The sequence below is a fragment of the Neopelma chrysocephalum genome, unplaced genomic scaffold (genome assembly GCF_003984885.1).
Source record: "Neopelma chrysocephalum unplaced genomic scaffold, ASM398488v2 Primary Assembly neopelma1_22b, whole genome shotgun sequence".
In the NCBI taxonomy this organism is placed as follows: Eukaryota; Metazoa; Chordata; class Aves; order Passeriformes; family Pipridae; genus Neopelma; species Neopelma chrysocephalum.
In genome coordinates this window covers 29,343,889-29,354,527 of record NW_020897690.1, presented here as the reverse complement: position 1 = coordinate 29,354,527, position 10,639 = coordinate 29,343,889, and positions in this window count along the sequence as shown.

The following is a 10,639-nucleotide window of genomic DNA, read 5'->3' as shown; positions in this document are numbered from 1 at the left end:
GTTTTATCTTTTGGTCCCTGTGACCTAATTACAATTCTCTCTCTCCCTCCCTAGCCCTACATACACACACATACGCCCTTCTGATGGTAGCTTTTTGACTAGGTCACTGTTTTGTGCCATTTTCTGTTTACTTGCTGTTGCATCCTTTATCCTACCTAAGACGCTCCAACTTGATGAATGAACACTCAAGGATACTTCTTTCCTTCATCACATCAACTCCATGTTTAGGGACGTTGGAGTCCATCTGTCCATACCATGTGTGCACTGTACCTGCAACATGTACAATCTGCTAAGTCTTTTGCAGAAACACATGACATTTTTGGGCTCATTTATTTGAACTTCTCAATCATTAGTCATGAAAACACAGTACAATGTCCTATGTGCATCATTGCAGGAGTTTAGTTCCCTTCTAAATACGCTTTGGTTGTGTTTTGAGATATCTGCAGGAAATAAATCACTGACACCTGAGCATAGGCCTGATGTTGATAATGAAGCCAGGATTTTGTTTCCTGCTTGTTGACCTATTATCAGGCACCGTGACATGAATTGGCAAGACTTGCTTTTTCTTGCCCTCCCTCCTCCTCTGCTGCTTCAACTCATTTAAATCCAAGCTATTCAAGGCAGGGACTTTGCTTTCAAACATGCTCAGTGTCACATGTGTTCTGTAAACTATAAACAGTAATTTCCTCTGACTCACTCTGTTGTCAGCCGATGGCCATCCACAGGTAATTTGTTACAAAAATCTCAGCTGTAGCACTTGCCTTCTGCTGCTTCTCTGTCCATGTCTCAGCAATAACAAGACAGCTGGGAGAGGGACTGAGAAAGTTGCTATGAATATCACCATCTCATGCAGGAAATATAATGGGAAATGAGGACTGTTACTTGCAGCTGTGACTTAGGCTCTGGCAGAGTCAAGTGAATCGTTAGCCCAATAAAAGTTAGGAAAACATGAAAATTAAAACTATACAAATTCAAATTATAATTTCTGCTTCCTCTCCTCCTTGAAAGCTTGAGCGTGGGCTGTAGCTGGGAGGCTCTGACCTATCAAGATGGATTTTTTAAGTAAGATTTTAGAAAATCTGGAAAAATAGCTGATTACTGTTTTCAACTGTGCCGTTTAAAATACCAGTTGAAATGCTCACATTCTTGCTTGACTGAGTATGAGCTCACTTGGAGTTTTAATGCTGTTTTAATTAATTAATCATAGCTATTAATTGCTCTGTAGACAACTGAACAGCAAAGAAATTACTATTGTTTTCATCTTTACGCCTGCTCTTGTTTTGATGTGGAGTGGCGTGTTTCTGTCCAGCCTAGTTCTGTCTCTATAATTTAAAATGTTTTCTTCTTTTCTTATTTGTTCTTACCTGTCCAGAAACCTCATGCACATGCTGCACGTGTCTACTGTCAGGATGGAAATGGGAAGGCGCTGTGCCTGCCTGACAGCAAACCGAGTGTAGTTGCAGCATAGCAATGGTTTCCACAGGAGCCACAGGGCTGCTGACAGAAACTAAACCCTTCTGTCTGCCCTTCACCTTCACTGTCCCTTCACCAGCTTCAAGACAGAGAAGGGGTGCCCATATAAATAGATACTGCCATTGCCCAAACTCACACAGAGGCCTGTGATACACATGCACACCCATATGTACAAACTCTGGTGACAAACACCCCAAAAACCCACAGATACCTGTGTGATGACCCACAGAACGCACAGTGGGTAGGCACTGCAAAGTTACCTTAATCCAGCAGTTGTAGCACTGTGAGGTGCTGGCTCATTTCAGGTTTAGGTGGGCTCAGTCCAGTTGGGAACAAAGTTATTGGGATTTTGGGGATGGTGAGGCACAGTGTTGTTATTCCTCCTGGGCAGTCTGAGGCTCTACATGGCATAAATGAATCTCCAGAGACACGTGCAGGGTCTGTGCTTCAGATCTGTAGCTGGCACAGGGTGCAAATTGATTAGTGAACAAGGGCAGCGATGCCGATGCTCTGGGCTCCTATGGGGTTTTGTCCTAGTTGTTAACAGTGTGAAATGGTTTCCACAAGCTTTGAGGCTATTTGGCTTATTCTCTTGGGCCTTCTTTTGTGTAAAGCGGGCTCGCTTCACTGCAGTAGATACTGGAAACATATGATGCTTCTTAGAAGAAGATTCTGATGAAAATTTTCCTTTGATGTGAATGTTAATTGGCAATTTATGCTTGCCTCTTTCCTGTTGCTTTTGACTAATTTTCTCTTTTTTTGCTCTTCTCTCTAATTTCGGTTTCTTTCTTTTTTTGTCTGACTTACCCTCTGTCCTTCACACCAATTTTTTTCTCTCTCAAATGGAAGATAAGGCACTGATTTCTTTTTAAATCCTATTTCAAAGCTCTTTATGTTCTGATATTTCTCCAGTGTTTATAGCAAAGCAAGCTTATAACAACAAAGCAAAAGCTGACAGAGTGCCTCTGATTTCTGTTTTTCCCTTAAAAGCAACAGGCCCATTTGTACATGCTGTCCTTTCCCGAGCTGACAGCAGGAAGGTAATGGGCAGTAAAGTTAGAGGATGAAGATGGACTTGGAGGAGCACAAGCAATGCTGAGATATTTGATAGCAATGCAAGGGGAAGAAGTGGTTGAATTTCGGCAACCTATTTTGTATCTGTCTCTTGGGTTAGAGGGGAGAACTGAGCTATGTACAAGACGTCTTCTAAATTTCCATTTCATAGCAGCAACTCCTCTGCAGTGCATGCCAAAGATAATTTGTTAGGGATTGATAACAAGGGCAGATGTTGTGTAATTTCATTCAATAAATAAACACCAGCCTCTTGCTGGTGCTGTCAATATCCTGTGCATCAGCTGCTACTGGAAACAGACTTGAAAGGTTGAGCAAAGTTGTCTGAATGGCTTTGACAGTGAACCTGGCATGAACCTGGGGTATGTAATCTCAGTTCTCCGGTAATTTTTAGAGTGCAGCTACAAAGCAAAGAGCAATGGGAGAGTGCAACGCTGTCCCACACAGCAACATGGGGTAGGGCAAGCAGCTCTAGAAACGTAAGGAATTGTCAGTGAGTCGCAAAGAAGACCTGGAGAGCAATGCAGTAGTTTGCAAGCACAGAAACTACCTAAGATCACCTACAGAAGGTAAGTGTTTGAGAAACAAGAGGCCTACCAAGACTACAAATCCTTAATTCAACCTTTTGTAACAAGGTAGTCATTTGAATGTGAGCATAATAGACATTGCTTGACTGAATAACTTGGCATGGTATAACTGGTAGCCTAACCTTGAGGCAGAGAAAACTCACAAAAGTTTAGGACCTGTCAGTCTTTCACCTAGAGATATGTGTTTCCAAGCACAAAATTATGCCTACTTTTGAAAAAGAACAGGAGCAGCTTCATCACCAAGTTGCTCAGCAGAAATCAAGTAAAGTAAAAGAAATAGGCCAGAAGTTGCTGGAAGTCTAACTACAAAAATTTTCTCTATCTGGCTAAAAAGTGAAAGCATTCACGAAAATACATATGCAGGAAGGTAATAATGACAATAATGAAGGTAAAGACTGTCTTTGAGGGAATGCAAAACATGATACAAACATCACACAAGCAATGCAATACCTTCAATGGTAATTCCTAAAGGACATAGTTGAAAACAGCCAGAAAAGGCTTCCTCCCTCAGCTGTCCACTTAGAATTTCTACTTGAAAACCTAAAAAAGCATAGTGGCAAAGGAGGTAATTCCTCCGTGGGTAAAATTCTGTATTAAAGCTCTCCCTGTCACAGTATCATAAAATGAGCTTAGAGATGGTAGCTGCAACAGCTGTAGATTTTCTAGACAAGTAGGGGGCAAGGGCAGGCGACGCCATGGCAATCCTCAAATTACTCTTATCGGAGTTTGTTAAGTAGCAGAGGGGTTTCTTAGGTCTATGACACTCTTCCCTTTCTCTCATTATCTAGTTTTCCAGCAGAGGAGGTATGTGTCACCCCACAGTAAACACAGCGTGGGCATCTTCTCCTCTTCCATCCCCCCGAAGCATAGATTCCCTGTCAACACACATCTTTGATCCCTCTGGTCGGCAGATCCTTGGTTTATGCACTCAGCAGTTCAGCCCCTCCTTAGTCCACTGGGGAAAGGGGGCAGCTGCCACGAGATGGAGAACTGTGAGGCAGGGTAGGAGTTGCAACTGATTTTGCTGGCAAAGAAGAAAAGGTCATACTGCAGCGCTGAGAAGTGGAAGGCTGCAGGGGGAAGGTGTGGAAAGCCAGAGCAACTCCAGAAAAGGCTGACATGTGTCACATCTTGAAATACAGTTAATGGTAATAATGGCTCTACAGACCAATTTTAGGATGAAGATCTTCAAAATACAAGGACTAAGCTTTCTCCAATAAAGACTATGTCTGCTTATTAGAAGAATTATCACTTTTCATTAGGAATAAAAGAATCCTCTTACCCAGCCCTCAAGGTAGAATAAGTAGTGAAGAAAATCATACTCACTACACCTGAGAGGAAGGCAATTTTGGTGGAACTACATTTTCAAACTCACCAGTGTATTGCTTCTAGTCGTATAGTGCATTTTCCTATATGTGTTCAGTGATTGTGGCCCAGTAGTGGGTTCCCAGGGGCTGGGTGCAATAAGGTGGAACAGGCAGTGAGGCACTGGGGCTATTTTTATAGGGTCAGGTGAACACACGCTTCCTGTCTCTACAGCTTCATCCAGTCAGACAACTGCTGTTATCTATAATATCACCTCTGCTACCTGAACTTCTATTGTAATCATCTGCTTAAATATCATTTTTGAGGTGAAAAGACCAATTCAGAATGAGTGCTCTCATGTCAAGAGACAAAGTGGGTGTCCCTGTGTGAAAAGCCTGCATTCACTTCTTGCGGATACTTAAGTATGTTTTAGCACTGAGCCTTTCAGTGCAAAGACCACCATAGGCTGTCCCCTCCTGTGCCTGTTTCTGCTCGCTTTGAGCAGTACTTTTCCATGCCACCTGAGTAGAGGTAGGCTGCTCAGCCTTCCCCAACCTACAATCCACAGCATCCTGAGGAATATTTAGCAAGCTAAAGGAGTCTCATGTCCAAGTGTGAACAGCAGATTGTTCCAGTGTGAAGTCTGGTATAAGTAGGTGTACCAAATGAAAAGAAACACAGATTCTAAATGAAGTTCAAGATCATCTTAGTCCCAAGTTTAATTTATGCCTTTTTAAATCGGACGGTATGGATTTGCTTTTACTGCTGGGTTGTCATTAATTTTATTTCAATAGATCTATTGCTCAATATGCAAAATATCAGTATGGTTACTTCTTCAGCATAAAATAAAAAAATAAATAAATTATAATATATGATAATTCAGAATTTACAAGTAGTTAATTTTGGATGTTGGTTTTCTTTTTTTTTTTTAACAACTCTGTCAAACATGTTAAGCAGTTAAATAAGTTTGAAGAACAGTGTGAAGAATAAAATTCTGATTTAAATAGTGCTTAGAGCATTTTTGTTTCTATACTGTAAATCACAAAACAGCTGCAGAAGCCACGGGGAACTGGGCTGGTGGCTGGGCTACATAAGTACCTGTCACCTGCTTTTGTACCTCACTATCAGCCACCAACACCTCCTCTGCTCCCAGCAGGCAGCCTCGGTCTGAGCTGAACCACTGCTGCCTGCAAGCATCCCTTGCCTGCGTGCACACAACCCTGGGGAGTGAATATGCAGAAGCCCCTGGCCCATCAGCCCTGCCCGAATTCATCGTCACAAGGGCTCCTGGAGTAGCTGGTGGTGAGAGCACTGGGATCCATCCCTGCTGCAAGTAAGCACCTTCTGGATGGTATGCTGAGTACAGCAGCACTGGAAATTTCCTTCTAAGAATACCCACAAGATCGGCTGACATTTTTCCAGCAGAGAGTTGGACAGGGCATTCCAGAAGCTGTGTTGCCCTGCAATACAAAGACAATTCTATGATCTGTGCCTAGCATGACAACCAGTACATAAGCTGTTTTACAGCTACAGGGGAGCTGGTTTTTTGTCTGGGGGAAGCACAGCCAGGCAGACAACTGGCAGACAACGTTTCAGTCACACAATGTTAGTCAGCACCATATACAGGCCTTCATTTCATTCCTCTTCCCCAAGTATCCTCTGCAGGCAAAGGTCAGGGACAGACAGTGTATTAGATAGATCCTTTTCTGAGCGTGTATTTTTATGTTCCTATTAAGTATTCTTTCTCAAGAGATAAGGGATCAAGAAAGTTGATTGACAGGAACCACCTATTTAGGCTGCCATTATTCTAAAACCTGGAGCTTCCCAGGAATCCCAGAATTATTAACATGGCTCTAATCTCTTGTAACCATTAATGCTAATTTTTTAAGAGGCATGTTGGATGCCACACTTATGCTTGCTACAAAAAAAAAAATAGCAGGGAGGCAGGGAAGGCTAGAAGAGAAAGCAAGTCACTTTGGACAGATAAAAGAAAAAAGTTATTTTCCTTGGCCATGGAAGTTACTTTTTCACTGTTTTTTCTTTTTCTAAATGCAGTAGGACAGGCTGGATGGAAATCACATAAAGAATTCTCCAGCTATATCACAGTGTAGCCAGTGGATCCTGATCTCCCTTCCCCCTTCCTGATATGCAGAAAACATAGTAAGAAAATTCAGTAGATGAATAGTTGGACACAATAAAAGTGACTCTAGCTGGAGGCTGCAACCATGCTACCTGCTCTTCCAAAACTTTGTTCCTTCTGAAGGCCTCTTAAAGCAAGGCATGTTTCTTTTACATGTACCTGACATGTTTTAGGAACATTTATCTTTCAAGAAGATCAAAAGGGCATTTCTAATATCAGCCATTTGTCCTGTGGTATTAGCAGTTCACAAATTTGTTTCCATGTTTAAATGACAGCTTTGGTTCTACAGTTGCCACACTTTGGATCATATTGAATATCTCAACCTACAATATTGTTACTGTAAAAGTCTGTTGAAAGATTTAAATTAACAAAACTGAGGAAGCAAAAAACACAGCTGCAACAGTTCTTACAGTTTGTCTGCTTTCATCTACTTGTACTGTATTCCCTGTTCTTCTCTAAGCACATCACTGTTGTATTGAAGCTTCTCCTGCAGATTAATTAGCAAAGAAATGAGCATGCTTTATCCATTCTTTTTCCCTCCCTATCTTCAGGGTATATGCAGACATTGGTCAGCTTGCTCTTGAAAATTATACACTTTGTGATGTTATTTATGAAGGTCAGATTAATTAAGTATTGCTTTATGTATAACTGCAGTTTGGAGTGGTGTTATGATGTTTACATTAGCGTTCGATTTCCAGTTCCACAGTCATTGAGAAAACAGTTCTGTTGTAAACAATTCCCTTGTGCCAAGAATGCATCTGCCACGTGAATGAGGTCATGAGTGATGAATACAAACCAGGTAAGTCAGGAGGGCAAACATTAGTCTCCCTTGGGATTCTTTAAAAGAATCAAAAAAGTCTGCTGGGGAATTCTTTGCTAAATTGTATGCAGTTTGAAAGGTCTTCAGGTTGGAATACACTTCTCACACAGAAATACATGACACTTTAAAATGCAGAAAACAAAAGAAATGCAAGCATTATCAGAGTTGCACTGTCAATCCCAAGTTTGTTAAGGTGACCTCTTAACCAAAAGAAAAAAGGAGTATGGATTTCTCCATGAAATCTACTATAAGGGCACTCCACTTTAGTCTAGAAGGGCTTTTAGTGTTCACATAGTGAACGTAAGTGTGACTGAATAGGACCATATCATGAATTCAAGGATTCTCAAGGTCCCCTCATCATCATGGCTAGGCTTCGCGAACGAAGATTTGGGAAGGGCTCTACCCACGTTTCTTGCAAGCGCGTTGGTGGCTAAAAAGGCCAATATGAGAAAGGCAAGTCCGGTTGCAAAAGACACAGCAGAAAGACTCCTTAGATGGTATATTCTGCAAGGCTCGATTCTTTCTGTGTTGTCTTTTCTCCTCAAGGGTGATCCTGCGTGCTTTCTCAAAAGCATCAGCGGCGTTATACATGGTGTGTCTCCAGGCCTCCCGATTGGAGGCCAGAGTAGACCAGTTATGGTGATCAATATGCCCGAGGCCGAGTTGTTGCTTCAGGGAGTCCTTGTATCTTTTCTTCGGGGCTCCTCTCTTGCGGCAGCCGGTGGCAAGTTCACCATAAAACCAATAGGTTTAACCTTCATCTTACTAGGAGTTAAGTGTAGATGATTTTTTGCACTCATGTCCTCACTTCACCTCAATCTTGAGAATTATATTGTGAAAGACATTTATCTCTATCTGCTTTGCTTTATCTCTATACTGCTTTGAAAGTCTCAACATGTTCTGTGGTGGAAGTCTATAAATAGTCTATAGTTATTATCTGATTAATCTCCTCTTTTGTGTCATTTGATATTGTTGGAAAGACAACACATATAGACTGTCCTGTACGTAAAAGAGGAAATGAACACATTTGGTTGCTGCTTTTTCCTGTCCACATCTTATTTTAACTTCTGCTAGTAACACAATTAACATACTTTTCTTAGATGGATCGCTAATCAACTTCCATTGTTATCACTGTAGCAGCTAGCATTTTATTATGCACAATTTCTTCCTCTTACTTCCTTGTACCTCCACCTCTGTGGCACTGGACTCAAAATGCCACCAAAGACATATTTCAGTTCAATTCAATTTCAAGACTAATCCTTGGTTTTCTCATCCTTTTACTGCATCAAATTCAGGTTCTTTGTTCTCACCCTGAAAACTGCATGATCCCTGCCCACAACTCTGTTTTCATCTCCACCTACTCACTACTTCTAATCTCCTCTCCAATATAATTTTCACGCCCTTCTGCACACCCTCTTGCCTGGGGGATTTTGGTTTTTCTTTCCTTTTTTTTTTTTGGGTAAACTGTTTTGTACAAGTCAATGACTGCATATTAACTAGTGAGAAAAAGTAATTTGAATGAGTTTTTCAGTTACAAATAATTATCCCTTAAATTAAAAAAATACCAAATGCAGGCATTTGTACTAAATAAATATCTAAATATCTAAGTCAAATATATGGAATTATTTTATTCAGACTGCTCTGGAAGGGTTTTTGTTTGTTTTAATATTTGTCCTAATATTACGCCTTTAAGATGAAACCCATGTTTTTATCTTCTTTTAATGTGAGTAACATGAAAAACCTGTAGTTTCACCCAGCACAGAACATCACACTGAAAAAAATTTCGAATTTAGAAGAAGAGAGCAGCATGACCTTCAACTGCAGCCAGCAGAACCTGGTGGAGCTTGACTGCGCTGCAAACCAAGTCTCACAGAATCTGCATCTGTTTTTACTGGAGGCAGTGATGTAAAATAGGCTTTAAAACATGCCATGATAAAGTCTGTTAATTATATTTCATAAAACTTTTATGCTTTCTACCTCACTGACACACGATGTTTTGCCATAAAAGGGAGAGCTGTGTGCTCTCATCCCTTTACAATTGCACATTGCAGGAAGGTTCTGACACATCTCCACCTTTTTTGTCACGTCAGTTGGTAACCTCGGGTAATGTATTAAAAAGTTTGTGTACAAATGGGTGCTTAATATTTAATATGTTTTTGTAAGCGCATGAGAAAGGCAAGATAAGAGCTAGATATTGCCATACTTTGGCATACTTTGATAGGCTGAGAATCACAGAATCACAGAGGTTGTTAGGGTTGGAAGGGACCCCTGGAGATCATCCAGTTCAACATCCCTGCCAGGGCAGGGTCATCTAGAGCAGGTGACACAGGAACGCGTCCAGGTGTAGTTTGAATGTCTCCAGAGAGGGAGACTCCACAACCTTCCTGGGCAGCCTGTTCCAGTGCTCTGCCACTCTCAATGTAAAGAAGTTCTTCCTCATACTAAGGTGGAACTTCTTGTATTTTAGTTTATGGCCATTGCTCCCTGTCCTGTCGCTGGGCACCACCGAAAAGAGTCTGGCACCATCCTCTTGGCACCTGCCTTTGAGATATTTATATGTATTGATGAGGTGTCCTCTCAGCCTTCTCTTCTCCAGACTGAACAGGCCCAGCTCCCACAGTCTCTTCTCACAAAAGAGATTCTCCAATCCCTCAATCATCTTTGTGGCACTCCGCTGGACCCTGAGAAAGTGAAACTGAGAAAGTTCTGGCTGTTCAGCCTGTAAAAGAGAATGTTGCATGGAGACCTCCTAGCAGACTTCCAGAATCTGAAGGGGGCCTACAGGGAAGATGGAGAGGGATTCTTTGCCAGGAACTGTAGAGACAGAACAGGGAGTAACAGGTACAAATTGAAATAGGGGAAATTTTGGTTATATATACAGAACAAATTCTTTACTCTGAGGGTGCTGAGGCACTGGTCACAGGTTGCTCAGAGGAGCTGTGGATGCCTCATTCCTGGAAGCGTTCAAGGCCAGGCTGGATGTGGCTTTGAGCAACCTGGTCCAGTGGAAGATGTCCCTTGCGTCGGCACGCTCTTTGGAACTAGATGATCTTTAAGGCCCCTTCCAACCCAAAACATTCTAAATGATCAACCAACATCACCATCTCTTCCCCCTTCCCCTCCCGAACCCGGCTGTTCCCTCCCCAGGGACGGGGCGCTCAGGACTAACCCCGAGCTCACACGCCTCCGCGGCGAGCCGGCGGGCACCGCCCATCCCTGGGCGGGCGGCAGCGGCGAGCCCAC